Source organism: Phoenix dactylifera, chromosome 1 (assembly GCF_051530095.1).
Source record: "Phoenix dactylifera cultivar Ajwa chromosome 1, Ajwa_hap1_PhDact_Kaust_v1.1, whole genome shotgun sequence".
In the NCBI taxonomy this organism is placed as follows: domain Eukaryota; kingdom Viridiplantae; phylum Streptophyta; class Magnoliopsida; order Arecales; family Arecaceae; genus Phoenix; species Phoenix dactylifera.
The window spans coordinates 27,392,875-27,413,803 of record NC_143190.1 but is presented as its reverse complement, the minus strand read 5'-3'; the positions used below and the strand labels follow the sequence as shown (position 1 = coordinate 27,413,803).

General features: G+C 39.8%; 1 non-coding gene across 1 annotated transcript; it reads left to right on the top strand.

Annotated features, from left to right (window-relative positions):
* The first annotated feature begins 14,498 nt into the window (after nt 1–14,498).
* LOC149768555 (small nucleolar RNA R71) lies at nt 14,499–14,607 on the top strand. The gene has a single exon (XR_016398540.1). It is a non-coding gene; the product is annotated as a small nucleolar RNA R71 (small nucleolar RNA).
* The last annotated feature ends 6,322 nt before the right edge of the window (nt 14,608–20,929 follow it).

Sequence of the window (20,929 nt, the reverse complement as noted above, 5' to 3'; positions counted from 1 at the left end):
CAAGTTGTTGCTTAATCCAAAGAACTTGGGCACAACAGCTTCCAGCTGCAATGTACTCAACCTCAGCTGTGGACAAGGCAACTGAATTCTGTTTCTTGCTAAACCAAGAAACCAAGTTAGCACCCAAGAATTGACAGGTGCCACTTGTGCTTTTTCTGTCGAGTTTGCACCCGGCAAAATCAGCATCGGAATAAGCAATTAAATTTAAATCAGATTGTTTAGAATACCATAAGCCTGCATTAGATGTCCCTACTAGGTATTTGAATATTCTTTTAACAGCTTGTAAGTGTGATTCCTTAGGACATGCTTGGTATCTAGCACACATGCAAACACTGAATAATATGTCTGGTCTACTAGCAGTAAGGTAAAGTAAAGACCCTATCATACCTCTGTACAATTTGCAGTCTACACTTTTACCTTTTTCATCTTTGTCAAGCTTGCAACTTGAGCCCATGGGTGTGCTGATTTCCTTTGCATCCTTCATCTTGAACTTCTCCAACATTTCCTTGATGTATTTGGACTGACTGATGAAGATGCCTTCCTATGATTATTTTATTTGTAGCCCAAGGAAGAAGTTGAGCTCACCCATCATGCTCATTTCAAATTCTCCCTGCATAAGCTTAGCAAACTCTTGACAAAGACTATCATTAGTAGCGCCAAAAATTATATCATCCACATAAATTTGCACAAGCAATAAGTCATTCCTTTTTCTTTTAATGAAGAGTGTTTTGTCTACATTTCCTCTTTTAAACTTATTTTCAATTAGAAAATTACTTAATCTTTCATACCACGCCCTAGGGGCTTGCTTAAGTCCATACAATGCTTTATGCAATTTAAAAACATAATCTGGATGTAAGTGGTTTTCAAAACCTGGAGGTTGTTCTACATAAACTTTCTCCATTATATAACCATTTAAAAAAGCACTTTTTACATCCATTTGATAGAGTTTGAAATCCATGAAGCATGCATATGCCAAAAGTAGTCTAATAGCCTCTAACCTGGCAATAGGAGCAAAAGTTTCATCAAAATCTATGCCTTCCTCCTGATTGTAGCCTTTGGCTACTAGCCTAGCTTTGTTTCTTATTACTATTTCATCTTCATCTAGTTTATTTCTATATACCCACTTGGTGCCTATAATTGAAACATTAGGGGGTCTTTTCATTAGAGTCCAAACTTGATTTCTTTCAAATTGGTTTAATTCCTCTTGCATAGCATTTATCCAATTTTCATCTTTTTCGGCTTCTTCTAATGATTTAGGCTCTATCTGTGAAACGAATGCAAGATAATTACTAGTGTTTCTTAAAGAGGATCTTGTCCTTACCCCTTGTGAAGGGTCACCAAGGATTAGATCCCTTGGATGACCATGTGCATACCTCCATTCCCTAGGAAGATCTTGATTTCTCGCTGGGGGTTGATCTTCTTCATCTTGCTGAATTGTAACTTCTTTGATTTCATCCTCATGTTGTTTGTCTTGTATGGAGAATTCCTTCATTCTGTCTTCAAGTATACCTGCATCACCATCTTCTTCTTTTCTAGAAGAATCTCCATTAGCTTCATCAAAAACAACATGAATGGATTCTTCAACAACGAGAGTTCTCTTGTTGAAGACCCTGTATGCTCTACTAGATGAGGAATAACCTAAAAAGATCCCTCATCTGATTTAGCACTAAACTTACGTAGATTGTCCTTTCCATTATTTAAAATAAAGCAGTGACAACCAAAAACATGAAAATAACTTATATTGAGTTTCTTATTTTTCAACAACTCATAAGGTGTTTTCTTTAAGATAGATCTAACTAAAGCACGGTTTAAAATATGGCAGGCAGTATTGATTGCTTCAGCCCAAAAATACTTTGGTAGATCCGATTCGCACAACATGGTACGAGCCATATCTGCTAGTGTGCGATTCTTCCTTTCTACCACCCCATTTTGTTGGGGTGTCCTAGGGGCCGAAAAATTGTGATTGATACCGTTTTCTTCACAAAATTTTTCAAAATGCTGATTTTCAAACTCGGTACCATGATCACTCCTAATTGCTTTTAGTTTAAGATTAAGTTCATTCGAAATCCTACTATGAAACTTGATAAAAGCGGAAAAGGACTCATCTTTGTGGGCAAGAAATGAACCCATGTAAAACGTGAAAAGTCATCAACAATTACAAGACCAAACTTCTTACCCCCTAGACTAGCAGTTCTAGTGGGTCCAAATAAATCCATGTGAATTAGTTCTAAGGGTTTTGATGTTGAGACTATGTTCTTAGATTTGAAGGAGCTTCTTGTTTGTTTTCCTAGTTGACATGCAGCACAAATTTTGTTCTTTTCAAAGTCTATTTTTGGTAGTCCTTTGACTAGATCTTTTGTAATCAATTTAGAAATTAAATCTATGCTAGCATGCCCTAACCTACGATGCCATAACCAGCTTGTCTCATTGACCTTGGCATCCATGGCTGCAAGACATTGGCCATCCTTCATGGTGAGATCATCAAGATCTACCATGTAAACATTTTCACGCCTATGTCCCATAAGTATGATCTCATTATCAATTGGACTACTAATTATGCATAGGGAAGATTCAAATGACACTTTAAAACCCTTGTCACAAAATTGACTTATACTTAATAAATTATGTTTTAATCCATTAACTAACAATACATTGTCAATAAATGAGGAGGGTGATATGGAGATTTTACCAACGCCAATGATTTGACCTTTAGCATTGTCTCCAAATGTGACTACTCCTCCTTCTTTTGATTTCAAGGTGACGAAAAGGCTCTTATCACCGGTCATATGCCTTGAGCAACCGCTATCAAGATACCACATTCTCTTTTTGCTCCCGGCTGCAAGGCATACCTGCAAAATAATCATGTGAAGCTCTTAGGTACCCAAGTTTTCTTGGGTCCTTCTTGGTTAGTGTAGTTGGTTCCCTTAGGCACCCACATTTTGGTTGTGTTTTTACCCTTTACAAGTGTGTTCTTATTAGTTTGAATCTTTCTTTGAATGCAAGAATAAGCTTTATGTCCACTTTTCCCACAATAAAAGCATGTAGATTTTTCAGTTTTGACATCTTTTGCTTTTACAAAAAAGTTCTTTAGATATTTTTGTTGTTTGCTAGTTTTGTATCCTAATCCGGCTTTATTAAAAACAGCTCTTTGATTGGATAGAATAAGATTTAATTTTTCCGAGCTATGTGTAAATTTCTGCGCAATTGGTTTATACTTGTGTAGCTCATCTTTAAGGTCCAAATTTTTTTTAGCTAATTCTTCCTTATCATTTTTAAGGGATTCAACATTTTGTGCAAGTGAAGTATTACTATTGAGTAGGAATTTGACTCTTAGATTTAATTCCTTAATGAGTGTTTTTGCCATTTCATTTTCAATGCTAAGTTTTGAATTTTTATCCTTTAGGTCAATGATGCTATCATTTTCATAGCTCTCCTTTTCAATCAATAGGTTTTTAATGTCATCCTTTAGTTTTTGATTGGAGGCCTTTAGTTCTTTATTTTTTACTCCTAACATACTACAATCATTCATGAGTTCTTGGAAAGCTTCATATAATTCTTCTAAAGTAAAATCTGTAGTTGAGCTTTGACATACCTCATCGTCGTCGAATGCCATGAAACACAAGTTGGCGGTCTCTTCCTTCTCTTCCTTGGAGGACGATGTGTCACTATCATCCCAAGTCGCTTTCAACACCTTCTTCTTCTTCTTTCCATAGTGCCTCTTCTGTTGAGGGCATTCGGAGCGGATTTGTCCCGGTCTCTTGCAATCATAACATATGATTGGGTCTCTTTCTTTTTCTTTTTCCTTTTCCCAATCATTTTTTCCTCCAAACTTCTTTCTTGGGAGGGCCTTCTTTCTTCTTATGAATTTTTTGAACTTCCTTACTATTAAGCCCAAGTCTTCATCTTCACTTTCTTCTTCACTTTCACTGCTTTCTTCTTCACAAACACTTGAAGTAGCCTTGAGGGCGATTGTCTTCTTCTTTGGCACTTCTTCTTCATGTTGCTTCATTGTGAGCTCATGCGTCATCAATGAGCCCAATAGTTCTTCAAGTGCCAAGGTGTTGAGGTCTTTGGCTTCTACGATCGCCGTGACCTTCGCTTCCCAAACTTCTGGCAAGGACCTAAGAATTTTCCTCACAAGTTCTGAGTTAGTGTAAGATTTAACCAAGTTCTTTAGACCATTTATTATATCAGTGAAGCGTGTGAACATGCATGAAATAGTTTCGTTGGGTTCCATCTTAAATAATTCATATTTGTGAACTAGAATGTTCATTTTAGACTCCTTGACTTGATTTGTACCCTCGTGGGTAACTTCAAGCCTATCCCATATTTCCTTGGCAGAACTATAGGTGGAGACTCTATTAAACTCATTTACATCTAGAGCACAAAACAATGAATTCATGGCTCTAGCATTGAGTTGAACCATCTTATTATCATTCTCATCCCAATCCTCCTCAGGTTCGGGAACCTGAACGCCATTAACTGTGAGAGATGGTTCGTGTGGTCCTCTGATTATAACCCTCCACAAGGCATAATCTTGTGCTTGAATAAAAATTCTCATTCTAGTTTTCCAATAGGAATAATTTGTCCCATTGAAGAGTGGAGGTCTATTGGTAGCCTGCCCCTCAGCAGGAACATTGTTGAAAGGTGTTGCCATCTTGATCTTTGGCAAAGACGGTTAGGTCTTCAAGAATACACAGAGCACCTGCTCTGATACCACTTGTTGCCCAGAGATGGTCACCCAAGAGGGGGGTGAATTGGGTGTTTTAAAACTTTTTGTCTAATTAAACAAAACACACAAGTGTATGTGCAAAAGTAAAATTTAAAGTTGTAAGCACAGTCAATCGCAAACGCAAAGGTTTATAGTGGTTCGGAGCTTCCACTGCTCCTATATCCACTCCCCAAACATCTTTGGGAATTTTCCACTATAATCAGCGATTACAGTCCGGTAGTTTTTCAAGTGAACTACCCAACTCGTTGTTTTACCCCGGGCTAACAACGAACCCTACAATCCCCCAATTTAACCTAGGCTTGGGATGCCTAACCCTTGTTCCAAGTCCCTTGACTGGAACAAGCACAATATTCAAGTGTATTACAAGAATTTAAAAGCTTCTATGAAAGCAAATAAAACGATGAAGAACAACAAAACCGGAAAAACCCTCTTTGCCGTTGAAAAGCGTGGATGATGGTGGTTCTTCCGATGTGGATCACGTTGGCTTGAATGCGAGCTTTGATTGCCGAGTGGGAGTGAGTAGATGAGCATGAAATCAGATGAAGAAGACTTGAATGCTCTTGATTTCTCCTCTTGAAAGCACCAACTCCCTTGAAACTCTTTCTCTTTCTTCTCTCTTGAATGATCTTATGTTTGGTTGGTGAGAAGATATTTAAAAGCACTTAAGAGCTCCTTTTTATACTCCTACAAGCAATAGATCCGTTAGATAAAAATATAGCCGTTAGAATTTCAAACAAACCTGCAAAAATGTGTCAGTCGCGTCCCAGGCGTTCCGGAGACGTCTCCGCTTGAACGAGAGACGTCTCGGCTGTATAAAAAATCTTTTGACGATGTTGGTGTCGACTCAGTGCTTTCTGGAGACGAGTGAGAAGAACAGCTCGATTTCTTATTTTTTCTGTTTTTCTGAGAGAGTCGGCTCGCGTGCCTCGGGGGGACGTCTCGGGATATTTGTGCTTTATGCGTGGGGACGACTCTGCGACGTCGGGGACGGCTCCGACGTTTTCTCAACGAAAAAGCAGGTCCTCTGAAATCCCTGAGAGAGTCGACTCCGCGTCCTTCGGAGACGACTCGCGCGCATCCCTTGAAATCGGCCTTTCTGCCGTCTCTGAGAGAGTCGACTCCGGAAAGCCGGGAGTCGACTCCGACCCTGCGAGACGCCTCGGCAGGTGCCGAAGACGTCTCCAGACGTCCCAGTTTCTTCTCTACGTGCCAGAGACGTCTCTGGAACAAACCGGAGACGTCTCGGCTGCTCCTGATCCGTTTTCTTCATCTAAAAAATCTTCAATAAATCCTTCGAAAAATATGGGAACATGTCTTGACAATTCTTAACAATATTCTTAGTTAAACACCTGAAATGCTCAAGTAAATTGTTAATATAAAGGGAATTATGCTCTAGTATTTTGTATTCATCAAAATCCATTAGGGGTCAACAAAGTTGGCTTTGGCATCGTAGACTAGGACATGCTAGTATGGAATTAATATCAAAACTAGTCAAGAAGGAGTTAATAAAAGATGTGCCAAATTAATCTTTGAAAAGGACAAAATTTGTGGACCATGCTCTTTAGGAAAACAAACAAAATCATCCTTCAAATCAAAGAATATAGTATCAACAACTAAGCCTTTTGAACTCATTGGTGCAAAAATAAAACTGTTCTCCCAAGTGCAGGAGAATCGCACAAGTAATATAACTCGGAAGTCCGAGGTCGATTCCTCAGGGAACGATCTATAAATTACTAGCGTAATTTTTAGATGTAATTTTCAGTCAATTTTCAAAAATTAAAAGCAGAGAATTAATGGATAATTAAACAAAGTTCAATAATATGGAGATGGCTAGGGATCCGGAATCCACCTTGACAATTTTACTTTCAACAAATAAACTCGACGATTCTCGATTAAGGATCAAATAAATAAAATAGTTCTGATCATGGAATATATCGATTGAATACATGAACTCAACTTCTAAGCATTCATCGTGTCGGTTATGTCTACGACAAATCAAATATCGGAGCAATTCGTGCATCAATAAATATAAACCATAACAAATCTATCTAATAAATACATATGAGAGAATCAGAACATATGAGAGTATGTAAATCAATTAAAACCAAAGTTCAGAGTTTACTTCATGAGAGCAAAAAGTCAAGGGTTCTTCCATCTCCCTTGACCAATGGAGTTAGCTAGCCATTGACATGAATGTACTAGCCATTGACATGAATATCTCCCCTGTTCACTCTCTTTTTTTTCTTTCTTTGTGGAAGCAGAGCCTCCCCTGTTTTTGTGTGGGAATCAAGAACAACCTCCCAGCCGACCCCTCCCCTGTTTTATACAATGAAAACCTCCCCCCAAAAACAAGATTTCCTCACAAATTAAAACCAAAATTTCCAAACTAAAGATGCTGGAATTTCGCTGGGAGGAGGAGATCATTCGGGATGCCCATCTCGGCTGGCCGCGGGATGCCCGGTCGCCGGATCCGGCTGTGACGAGGACTCCGGGAGAGGTGGATGCTCTGGGAGGTGATCGCGGAAGATGGATTCGTTGCTGGGGCGCTGCAGAAGGAAGAAACGGGTGCTGCAGAGGTGGAGGGCGTCAATCCGTGGCTGGATTTTGGGCTGGAGGTTGGCACGCAGACGCGGTTGGACGCATGATGCTGGGAGGTGATCGCGGGCGTTGCGTTGCTTGATCCGGAAGCTGGAATTACGGGGAAAGAAGATGATGTGGGGTGCTGCTCGCTGGTTCCGTAGGAGAATCAAGAGGAAGAGGATGCGGTGCTTGGGGTGTTTTGGGAAGCTTCACGGGCGCTGGGATATCATGGAAGACATTGACTGCTGAAGCTTTGAAACGGGGAAAGGAAATGATGCGGGAGAATCGTGGAAGGCTGCAGGGGGCGCTGATCTCGGCTGGAAGGATGGGATCAGTGGCGCTTTGGGTGTTCTTGGATGAGACGCGGCAGATGGCTGGGATCGATTGGTGCCTGGGAGCCGATCGCGGTAGCTGGAGCTGGAGGGTGAGAGGACGGCTACGGGATTGAAGCTTGGAATGCAGTGAAGACGGGGTGGCTGGGACGGGCTGATGGGAGGCGCTGATCTCGGTGGGCACTCGTTGGATGTGGCGTTGGAAGGAGCTGGTCGCTGGTTCACCGCGTGGATCACGGAGGGTTGGATGCTTCCCCTGCTTCGATGCTGGGATGGAAGGCTGATGCGGAAACCAACTCAACAAGCTGCGAGATGGCTGAGCTTGCACACTTTGCGTTGGGCTACTGGGAATTGGTTGCAGGTCGGCTGAACTTAGCCTCCTTCAAGTGTGCAACTGGGGTTGACTCATACGGTTGGCTGGTCATCCGTGGTGGTGCATCTTTTTGGACCTAATGCACATTTTTGCTTTGATTTACAATCACCTGCACCTTACAAAAATATAATATTAATGTAGCACTTTTATTATTATTTATTAGCAACAATACCAATTTAAGTGATGTGTAGATCGCACTTTTGTGCTCTCATCACACCCCCCAACTGGCTTATTGCTAGTCTCTAGCAATTAACGAGCAAACGATAAAATGAGAGCGCAAAAGGTGTGGTAAAACCTATGACTTTTTATTGAAGCTAAAGATACAAAACAAAGATACATGCCCACTTTCGTAGAGCATTACGATTGCACTTAGCATGTGCAACAAGCCGTTAAACCCCTAGGTTATCCTAGTGGACGAGTGTTGTCTCGTGAGGGTTTGCAGTAATGTTACCCACAAACATCATTCATAAAATAATATACAATGAAATCTAAGTCTATACACATGTGATATATATATTTTTCTCAAGCTTGGCAACTATCAAAGCAAGGGGAATACTAAAGTGTAGTATGCATAAACAGAATGACTTTCTTAGAGCACTAATACCTCCACCACAACATGGTACCGCTTGAATTTTAGGTGCACTACTCAAGTTTGCAAGTGTTTACTACAGTTTATTAGAACCTGATCTATCAAATTTTCAGAATATCACATGTTGTCTACATTCGTCAAGAATGGTTCGTATGTAAAGAAAGAGCTATCAATCCCAACTAAATATCCAAAGTACACAAAGGTCCAATACAATGGAGTCAAACCAGCCATTACCACATGTCACTGGGTTCAGCCCGACCAACCCTATTCATGCTTTTTTTTTTTTTTTAAACACATATGGTGATTACAATAGTCCAACCCCCTTAGGCTCTAGCAAGGTCCATGTAGCGAGTTTTCGGCCAATGACTCTTGATCCAGTTGGCTCAAGGCATTAGGTGAAAACACCCCTCGGGCTTAATTACTCGAACCAAACTACGCCACGAGGTTAGACTTGTCATCTCCTCATTTATTTATTTATTTATTTATTTTAATTTTTTTTTTCAAAATAGAGAAGGTAAACTGAACCATATAATGTGACTGCAACGTGACTATAGGTCAACCAAGATCGGAACATAAGGCACTTAGATGATCTAGCCGGGGTATTCAACCTCTATCTTTATGTGAAAACCAAATCAAGAACCTTATAGTACGGACAAGGATACTCGTACTTCTTTTACAGATATGGCTTAATAAAAATACATTAAACAAATGTGAACTCCTGAGGCCTTCCTATAATCATTAAATACATGTGCGGGGATCTAATAATAGATCTCTAATCAGTCATAGTACGCATGTATTCCTTGCCTTAATAGTTGCAAAAACTCAATATGAAAATACATGTGCATTTGCTTAGAAAAGAATGCAAAAATATTTCTTTTTTTTTTTTTTTTTTTTGCAAAATACTTCCCTCCCCCCAACTTAAACATTGCATTGTCCTCAATGTAATAGATACAAAAAAATTATAATGAAAGATAGTAAAGAAAATAATATTGGAGAGAAGAGGAATACCTTGAGCTGTTGATATCCAGAAAATAAAACCTACAAAACTAGAAAAATAATCGTAACTAATATACACATACCTTTGCCTTCATGTTCAGTCATAAGAAGGCTCCCCCAAGAAAAAGGAGTCTTCTGCATCTGTAAAATTCTCAAGAAAATGTTTAAGTCTGTGTCCATTTACCTTAAAAATTCTATCATCCCGTGGATTCTCAATCTCAACCGCCCCGTGTGGAAAAACAGTTTTTATAATGTAAGGACCTGTCCATCTCGATCGCAACTTACCAGGAAACAGATGTAAGCGGGAATCATATAAAAGAACTTTTTGCAAAGGTTCAAAAGATTTTTTTAAAATTGTTTTATCATGTAAGATCTTCATTCGTTCTTTGCAAATTTTAGCATTGTCATAAGCATCTCTGCGAATCTCATTAAGCTCGTTCAATTGCAATTTTCTAGTTAGACCGGCATCTTGTAAATCAAAATTCAATTTTCTAATTGCCCAATACGATTTATGTTCTATTTCTACAGGCAGATGACACGCTTTTCCATAGACTAGACGGTAGGGAGACATGCCAAGAATGGTTTTGTATGCATTACGATAGGCCCATAATGCATCTGATAGTTTTAAGGACCAATCTTTTCGTGATGGGTTCACCGTTTTCTCTAAAATATGCTTGATCTCCTATTGGCTAATTCTACTTGGCCACTAGTTTGCGGGTGATATGGGGTAGCAACTTTGTGGGTGACACCATACTTTTTTAATAATATCTCAAAAGGCTTATTACAAAAGTATTTTCCACCATCACTAATTATGACCTTAGGCATCCCAAATCGTGAAAAAATATTTTCTTTTAAAAACTTCAGGACGGGTTTGTGATCATTGGTCTTACAAGCAACAGCTTCTACCCATTTGGATACATATTCGACACCGACTAAAATCTACTCATATCCAAAAGACGGTGGGAATGGGCCCATAAAATCGATGCCCCAACAATCGAAAATTTCGATAATAGTAATGGGTTGAAGAGGCATCATTTGCCTACGAGTTAGATTTCCAATACGTTGACATGGATCACATGTCCTGCAGAACTCGTGGCCATCTTTGAACATAGTGGGCCAATAGAAACCACATTGCAAAACTTTTGCAACAGTTTTTTTAGGGGCAAAGTGTCCACCGCAAGCATCAGTGTGGCAGAAAGAAAGTACGCTTTGTATATCATGATCCGGTATGCATCGTCTAAAGATTTGATCATTGCAATATTTAAACAAATAGGGTTCGTCATAGTAATAATTCTTTACTTCGCACAAGAAAATTTTTCTATCTGTCGACCCCCAATGCTCCGGCATCCGGCTTGTAACAAGAAAATTTACAATATCTGCATACCATGGTATACTAGAAAGTGCAAACAACTGCTCTTCAGGGAATGAGTCCTTGATGGAAAACTGTGGTACTGAATCATGAAAAACTAATCGTGATAAATGGTCAGCAACCACATTCTCTACTCCTTTTTTATCTTTGATAGTGATGTCAAATTCTTGGAGTAAAAGTATCCATCGTATTAAGCGTGGTTTGGCCTCTTTCTTATCCAACAAATATTTTAGTGCCGCATGGTCCGTGAAGATAACAATAGGAGCACCAAGGATATAAGAGCGAAATTTATCTAAGGCAAATACTACTGCAAGCAATTCCTTCTCAGTGGTAGTGTAATTCATTTGAGCATCGTTTAAGGTTTTGCTTGCATAGTAAATGACATATGGCTTATTATCCTTGCGTTGTCCTAGGACAGCTCCTATTGCATAGTCGCTAGCGTCGCACATAATCTCAAAAGGTAATGACCAATCGGGTGGTCGCACGATGGGTGCAGTGCTAAGCATAGACTTCAACTTTTCGAATGCCTCTTGACAGGTTTCAGTCCAATTGAACGGTGTATCAAGGGATAAGAGATTACATAATGGTCGAGATATGACACTAAAGTTCTTGATGAACCTCCTATAAAATCCGGCGTGACCCAAAAATGATCTAACATCTCTAACCATCTTGGGTGCAGGTAGCTTAGCAATTAAATCAGTCTTAGCTCTATCTACTTCCATGCCCTTCGATGAAACAATATGTCCTAAGACAATTCCTTTTGGCACCATGAAGTGGCATTTCTCCCAATTCAGTATCAAATTCTTTTCCATATATCGAGCTAAGACAGCTTGTAAATGTGACAGGCAATCATCAAATGTGTCGCCAAAAATGGAGAAGTCGTCCATGAACACTTCCAAAAATTTCTCGTTCATGTCTTCAAAGATGCTGAGCATGCATCTTTGGAATGTTGCAGGTGCATTACACAACCCAAATGGCATTCGTCGGAAAGCAAATGTGCCAAAAGAACAAGTGAAGGTAGTCTTCTCTTGATCTTCTGGTGAAATTTCAATTTGATAATATCCCGAATAGCCATCGAGGAAACAATAGAAATCATGCCCTGCAACTCTCTCCAACACTTGGTCTAGGAAGGGTAGAGGGAAGTGATCCTTTCGTGTGACCAAATTCAGCTTTCGATAGTCAACACACATGCGCCAACTCGTCGGGACACGAGTTGGAACTAGTTCACCTTGTTCATTTTCTACTACCGTCAAACCCGACTTCTTAGGAACGACTTGAGTAGGGCTTACCCACTTGCTGTCGGAAATTGGATAAATAATACCCACGTCAAGCAACTTGAGGACTTCTGCCTTAACCACATCTCTCATCGTAGGATTTAACCTTCGTTGCATTTGCCTTGTGGTTTTGGCATTGTCCTCCAAATATATCCGGTGCGTGCAAATTAAGGGGCTAATTCCCTTCAAATCGGCAATAGACCACCCTAAGGCTCCTTTATGATTCTTTAAAACATCAATTAATTTTCTTTCTTGGGTATGATCAAGTCCAGACGAGATGGTTACAGGAAAAGTATCTTCGGGTCCAAGAAAAGCATACTTAAGTTCCTTTGGTAAGGGTTTCAATTCGAGCTTGGGTGCTTGCTCATGGGATGGTACTATTTTCACCTCTCGAGGCGACAATCCCTCAAATTCTCCTACTTTTGATCTCCACCCATTGACCATCTTGATATCCAGATTATCCACAATAGGTGTGACTGACAAATCATCATCATTGGTTCCATTAGGACACCAATCAATTAAGCTATCATTGAATGGGTCGTTAATTGCTTTAGCTAACAAATAATCTTCTGCGATGGTTTCAACCCAATCAACCTCCTTACTCTCTTTGGGATCATTGGGTTGTTTGCACACATTAAAAATGTTCAATTCTAAGGTCATGTTACCAAAACAAAGCTTCATGACGCCATTCCTACAATTAATCAATGCATTAGAAGTTGCAAGGAATGGACGTCCTAAAATGACCGGAATCTGAGACTGTGAGTTTGAAGCCGGATGTGTGTCCAATACAATAAAATCGACAGGAAAGTAGAACTTGTCTACTTGGACTAATACATCCTCGATAATTCCCCTTGGAATTTTAACTGACCTGTCAGCTAATTACAAAGTGACGGAGGTTGGCTTCAACTCACCTAAACCAAGTTGCTCATATACAGAATATGGCAACAAATTCACACTCGCCCCTAAATCTAACAATGCTCACTCTATCCTAAAGTCGCCTATGATGCATGAGATGGTTGGGCAACCTGGATCTTTATATTTAGGGAGAATGTTGTGCTGCAAAATAGCACTCACATTTTCAGTTAAAAATGCCTTCTTCTTAACATTTAATCGGCACTTAACAGTACACAAGTCCTTCAAAAATTTGGCATATGAGGGTACTTGTTTGATTGCATCAAGAAGAGGTATGTTGATCTTTACTTGTTTAAAAAGCTCAAGAATTTTAGAATTAGGTTCGAGCTTTTGCAACGGCTTTAACCGTTGTGGAAAAGGTGGAGGAAAAGGACATTCAACTTTCTCGGTAGAAGTTGGGACCTCAACTTCTTCTTTGTCCCTTCATCGACTTTGGGAGCATCAGAATTAGAAGTGACTTGCGGTCTCAATGGGACGGTTTGATCAATGACTTTCCCATTATGCAAAGTCATGATGCTCTTTGCATGTTCTGTATGTGAACTAGAGGGAGCCGTATTATTACTACCGTGCATTTGTGGGTTAGGTTGGGGTTGAGCTGGAAGCTTACCCTTCTCTTGGGTACTTAGGACGGTAGTCAACATTGATAATTGGTTCCTTATATCTTCAAAATTTCGAGTATTTTGAGCATTGATATTAGCTTGACCTTGTAGAAAAGTTTGTATGGATTGCAAGGTATCCTCGATATTTGGCTTTTGAGAAGGTGATGGTGCATAAGTAGGATGTGCAGGTGGAGGAGCTGAATGGTGTGACTGTTGAGGATGATCGTTTCTCCACCTAAAGTTTGGATGATTCTTCCAACCAGGGTTATAGGTATTCGAGTATGGATCGTTATAAGGCTTTTGGTAGGAGTTCATAGCATTTGCTTGATCGTGCAAGACTTCCTTTAATGCCGGTATGGTGGGGCAATCTGTAGTGGTATGACCCGACATATCGCAGATGCCACAACACTCGTTTCTAAGATCTATAGTCTTGACAGGCTCAACCTTCCTAAGCTCAATTTCTTCTACCTTCCTAGTGAGGGCTGCCATTTTAGCATGAAGATCATCCTCAGTTCTGAGGTTGTAAAGGCCTCCCTGTACAGAGCTAGTAGGCTTAAGCAAAGATTTGTTGTTTCTATCCCCGTTATCCCAAAGTTGGGCAGTCTCAGCAAGGGAATCCAAATACTCCCATGCCTCATCTGGTTGTTTTTCTAAGAATCTACCATTGCACATGGTCTCTACAAACTGTTTCAACTGTGGAGATAAACCTTCATAAAAGAAGCTAATGGTTCTCCAAGTTTCGAATCCGTGATGAGGGCATGAGAGAAGAAGGTCTTTAAATCTTTCCCAACATTCATAAAATGTTTCATTATCTTTTTGTTGGAAATTGCTAATATGTCTTTTCAAAAAGTTGGTCCTTTGTGTGGGGAAGAACTTCTTTAAAAATTCTCTCTGCATATCTTGCCAAGTTCTTATTGATCTAGGTCGCAAAGAGTTTAGCCATATTTTGGCCTTATCCTTTAGAGAGAAAGGAAACAATGTCAACTTGAGGATATCCTCGGTGACGTTTGGCACTCTAAATGTAATGCTCAATTCTTCAAAATCCTTTAAATGAAGATACGGACTCTCGGACTCTAACCCGTGGAACTTGGGCAGCAATTGAATTACCCCTGGTTTGATGTCAAAATGTCCTACATTATCGGAAAAAATTATGCATGAAGGCTGACTAGTCCTAGCCGGTTGTAGGTATTGTCTTAGGGTCATAATATGGGGTTCACGTTCTCGATTGTGGTGACTCCCCGCATCTTCATTTAAATCAGCCATCTCACAAGGTGTGAGATATTGAGAAGGAATTTCAGGGGTATGTCCTAAGAGATGCTCTAAAGTTGTACGACTTAATGGACCAGTGTCGTCCCTATTCCACTTTAGCATGCAAAATATTTCCCTCTCTCTTTTTTTTTTTAAATAAATATAAGTACCAACTAAAGATACCCTAAAACGAAAATCTATTTACAATTAAACATGCAACAAAACATTACACCTCAATTTCTAATGTTTTTCTTAAATTTCTAGACCGCTCCTAACTGGTTTGAAGAGGGCACCTAAGCCTCCAATCCGGTCTAATGAACCGAGTTGACCAGGTAAGCTTCCAGATAAGTGGAGGGGTCACGATGCGTTCGCAAAGGTCCCACTTAAAACCCACTTGCCTCGAACAGATGAACTGTCTCCCTTATAGGGACAAAGCTTGCCTAGACATCAACTAAGCCACAGAGCGAAATTGGTGCAACTTTCGGTGGTCTTCGTCCTATTGAGCTCGAATATCCTTAGGGGCCAACGTCTAGTTGATTTTAGTTAAGCTTAGGATAGTTAAGCTTAGTATATTTATGCACTGGGGTGATTTTTGGGCTAAGGACGAGTGATGAAATCCCGACCTTATCTTTTTAAATGGGTTCAGCCCTTAAAATATTTTATGCCGATGCCTTATACTATATGCAACAATCAAAAGATTATTTTATGTTTTATGACATGACATTAAATTTCATTGAATAGGTGATCAAGCAAATTATTTATTTATTTTTTTTAATTTTATGAGTTGAATTCTGAAATTTGAAATTTAAAATTTGAAATTTTAGGTTTTCCCTCTTTTTTTAATTTTGAATGATCACACTTGATCTTTTCTTAAAGTTTTTTTTTTCTTAAATTTTCAATTAGCAACAAGGGTTAATGAGATATGATAACAATAAAATTTCTTATTCTAAAAAAATTAAATGCAGAAAATTCAAAGCAGAAAGCAGCAAGGTTTCGTATTAATCTAATGGTCTTAAAAATATGTCTTGCACCAGCTGACCAAATTTGAGTCCAATCAGACGGCTAATTTCTATGATATCAGAGTTTGATGCAGACTGTGCAGGGAATTAAAAATAGTAGTAATTTTTTTTTTCAAAAAAAAAATACTAACTACTAAGGTAAAAATTAAATCTAAAATTATACTAATAACTCAGCCGTTCCTCGACAACGGCGCCAAAAACTTGGTGCAAAAATAAAACTGTTCTCCCAAGTGCAGGAGAATCGCACAAGTAATATAACTCGGGAGTCCGAGGTCGATTTCTCAGGGAACGATCTAGAGATTACTAGCGTAATTTTTAGATGTAATTTTCAGTCAATTTTCAAAAATTAAAAGCAGAGAATTAATGGATAATTAAACAAAGTTCAATAATATGGAGATGGCCAGGGATCCGGAATCCCCCTTGACAATTTTACTTTCAACAAATAAACTCGACGATTCTCGATTAAGGATCAAATAAATAAAATAGTTCTGATCATGGAATATATCGATTGAATATATGAACTCAACTTCTAAGCATTCATCGTGTCGGTTATGTCTACGACAAATCAAATATCGGAGCAATTCGTGCATCAATAAATATAAACCATAACAAATCTATCTAATAAATACATATGAGAGAATAAGAACATATGAGAGTATGTAAATCAATTAAAACCAAAGTTCAGAGTTTACTTCATGAGAGCAAAAAGTCAAGGGTTCTTCCATCTCCCTTGACCAATGGAGTTAGCTAGCCATTGACATGAATGTACTAGCCATTGACATGAATATCTCCCCTGTTCACTCTCTTTTTTTTCTTTCTTTGTGGAAGCAGAGCCTCCCCTATTTTTGTGTGGGAATCAAGAACAACCTCCCAGCCGACCCCTCCCCTGTTTTATACAATGAAAACCTCCCCCCAAAAACAAGATTTCCTCACAAATTAAAACCAAAATTTCCAAACTAAAGATGCTGGAATTTCGCTGGGAGGAGGAGATCGTTCGGGATGCCCATCTCGGCTGGCCGCGGGATGCCCGGTCGCCGGATCCGGCTGTGATGAGGACTCCGGAAGAGTTGGATGCTCTGGAAGGTGATCGCGGAAGATGGATTCGTTGCTGGGGCGCTGCAGAAGGAAGAAACGGGTGCTGCAGAGGCGGAGGGCGTCAATCTGTGGCTGGATTTCGGGCTGGAGGTTGGCACGCGGACGCGGTTGGACGCATGATGCTGGGAGGTGATCGCGGGCGTTGCGTTGCTTGATCCGGAAGCTGGAATTACGGGGAAAGAAGATGATGTGGGGTGCTGCTTGCTAGTTCCGTAGGAGAATCAAGAGGAAGAGGATGTGGTGCTTTGGGTGTTTTGGGAAGCTTCACGGGCGCTGGGATATCATGGAAGACGTTGACTGCGGAAGCTTTGAAATGGGGAAAGGAAATGATGCGGGAGAATCGTGGAAGGCTGCAGGGGGCGCTGATCTCGGCTGGAAGGACGGGATCAGTGGCGCTTTAGATTGATCAAGGGTCTAATTAGATTAGATCATGTTTGCAAGATGAACATGCTAGCACGTGTTGCAAACCCTAGATCCTGATTCAAATTAAATTCGAATCTGATTCTTAGGTTAGGTTGATCTAATATGATTAGATCATGACCTAATATGGGTTAGCCAAGAGTTGGAACCCATTTGGCTTTAATTAGACCTGATTTGATTAGATTTAATGTTTTCTTTAAGTTGGTTAAACCCAATTGGATTGGGTTTGATTGGGCCTTTACTTCTGGACCATTGGATCACTCCCTGGATGAAGGATCTGGTCCACTGGTTGGCGCCTTCATCTGGACCATTGGATGGTTTCCTGGATGAAGGATCTGGTCCACTAGTTGGCGCCTTCATCTGGACCATTGGATGGATTTCTGGATGAAGGATCTGGTCCATTGGTCAGCGCCTGAATCTGGACGACTGGATGGCTCTCTGGATGAAAGATCTAGACCGTTGCTCAGCGCCTGAATCTGGACCATCGGTGAAGGCATCTTGATCTGGACCATTAGATGGTGCCTAGATCTGGACCATTGGCTTTGGTTCACTGCATTTGGGCCCTTGGATCATCAGGATTTAAGAGGAAGACATGAGAAAGAAGTTGATACACCCTTCTCCTTAGCACCCCATCATGATGGGATGCCTCTCTTGGCACATGTCTCATCATGATGAGGTGTGTGGATGGGATGCATCCCTTTATGATGCATCCATCCATCTCTTATAAATAAGAAGGTGCCTTGGGGTTCTAAAGATCATCAAAGAAAAAGTCTCTCCTTCTCTCTCCCTTATCCCTTCTTTCTTACAAGCCTCTCTCTTTTGTCCTAACCCAAGACAAGAGGGTCTTCTTTAGGACAAAAAGACTAGTGAATGTTTTAAAGGTAGAAAGGAAGAAGAAAGTGAAGGAAAATCAGCCAATTAAATCCTTTGGAAGGATTGAACAATTAGAATCAAGTTTTGGTGGAGCTAGAGTCTTGAACCCATTCCTGTGTGGATCAACATCGGAGGGTGAACATTTGGACACCTTAGGACATCTTCAGACATATTGGATATAGCGTGATAGGTATTCTTGTATACCAAGATTATATTTTCTACATTATTTGGTTATACTATTAAGGCGATCTTGGCTTATTAGGATTTCATATAATGAGTTTTATAAGAAAATTTTATAATCCCTTATCTTCCGCTGTGCCCTAGGGCACTGGAAAACCCAACAGTGGTATCAGAGCCACCCTTAATCAGTTTAACCAAATGATAATACATGCTATTATCTTGATGCTATGAGATAGCTAGGTTGTTTGTACGCATGATTAGTTTATGCCATGAGATAGTGTTATATTCATGTTGTAGCATAGTATAATTGCTAGTGCTAAATTATAGAATGTGCAATTAAGCCAATATAGTAGTATGAAAACTTTGGGCTGACCCATTCTGGAACAATCGACTCAGTTGGTGTCTAGGAAGGAAGCCACAGGTGGTTACTTAATTAGGACCTCACTCTCTGAGTGAGGGATGCCTCCCACCTACTTTCCTGGCCAATTATTTGATTGTCCTTTATGGTTGAGCTTAATGTTAGTAAGATACTACTATTTGAAAGCCCTCACTAAATTCATAATTAAGTCGTAGTATTAATTGCTTTAAGCTGAGCCATTCTGAATCAATTGACTAAGTTGGTGTCTAGGAAAGAGGCTACAGGTGGTTATTTAATTAGGACCTTACTAAGTAAGGAGAGCCTCCCATCTACTTACCTGGCCAACTATTTGATTGACCTCCATGGAAAAGCTAATTGGTGATATAACACTATAAAGGTCCTTCCTTCATGCTTAGATATTATTATGTCAATATCTACGCTAGCTTGTTGTGATTCCCACAAGGCTAGTATTAGGGATTGATATTGTAATATCTTGGTGCATATGATGCATATGGCATATTTTAATATGTTGCCTTGTTGTGATTCCCACAAGGGCAGCATTATTCAAATATGACTGTATAAAAATGAAGGGTTTGACTTAACTAGACACAATAGTTTGTTGTGATTCCCACAAGACTATATGTGTGCTAGAGAATAGAATAAAGTTGGGAATTGCATTGGATGCAATTGGAAAGAGTTTTCTACCTTTGAACTTATAAGGGCTTGTTGTGATTCCCACAAGGTCTTTTATAAGGAATTTGGATCTCAACCCTACTAAGAAAATTAGTATTTTCTCGTTCATCATACTTGAGGGTTATGATATTCGATAAAAATAGTGGAAGTAACAATTAGATAAAAGTCCTTGTCTGATTGAATACATGTCATCATGATTGGTCTGCTTATATTAGTGTTCTTTGTAATTATAGATTAATTCTGCAAAAATGGCATCTTCACTCTCACTTAGAGGTATCTTAGATGCAAACAAATTGACTGGTCCCAACTATGTGGACTGGTTGAGGAATTTAAAGATTGTTCTCACACAAGAAAAAATTTCCCACATTCTTGAAACCCCTGACCTAGGGTCAGCAGGGGAAGATGCAACTGAGGAGGAATTGGCCACATATCATATGTGGAAAAATGACAGTTTGACTATCAAATGTATCATGCTTGCTTCTAAGAATAATGAATTGCAGAGGCAGCATGATAGTATGAATACTCACTCCATACTCCTTAACTTGAAGGAGTTATATGGTGAGCAGAGTAGAACTGCTAGATATGAGATATCTAAGCAGTTGTTTCGTGCTAGAATGATCGAGGGATCGTCTGTGCAAGACCACTGTTTAAAGGTTATAGACTTGATCACTCGATTGAGTCAACTTGGCTTTGCTATGGACAGTGAGCTCAGTCAGGATTTGATCCTGCAATCACTACCCGACTCATTCTCGCAGTTTGTTGTGAATTATCACATGAACAAACTGAATTCCTCCCTGCCTGAGCTTCTAAATATGCTGAAAACAGCAGAGTCTCACATCAAGAAGGACAAAGGTCCAATCCTTCTTGTTGGTGAGAGCTCAAAGAAGAAAACGGGCAACAAGGGTTCAAAGAAAAAATTAAACCCTAAGAGTCGCATCAAAAAGAAGAAGGAAAAGAAAATCTCTGGATCCGGTACCTGTTTCCACTGCGGCAAGACGGGGCATTGGAAAAGGAACTACAAGAGCTTTCTTGCAAGTGTGAAGCCTGATGCAAGTGTTGCATCAAAAGATATATTTTTATTACATGCCAATATGACATTAAGTTCTTCTGATTCTAATTCATGGGTATTGGATACCGGTTGTGGTTCACATATGCAAATCTTTGCATGGACTGCAGAAAATTAGAAGTCTGAAGAAAGGTGACTTCGAGCTATATGGCGCTGGAGGGGAATCCATCCAGGCTGAAGCTGTTGGCACCTACATACTAGAGCTACCCTTCGGGAAGTTC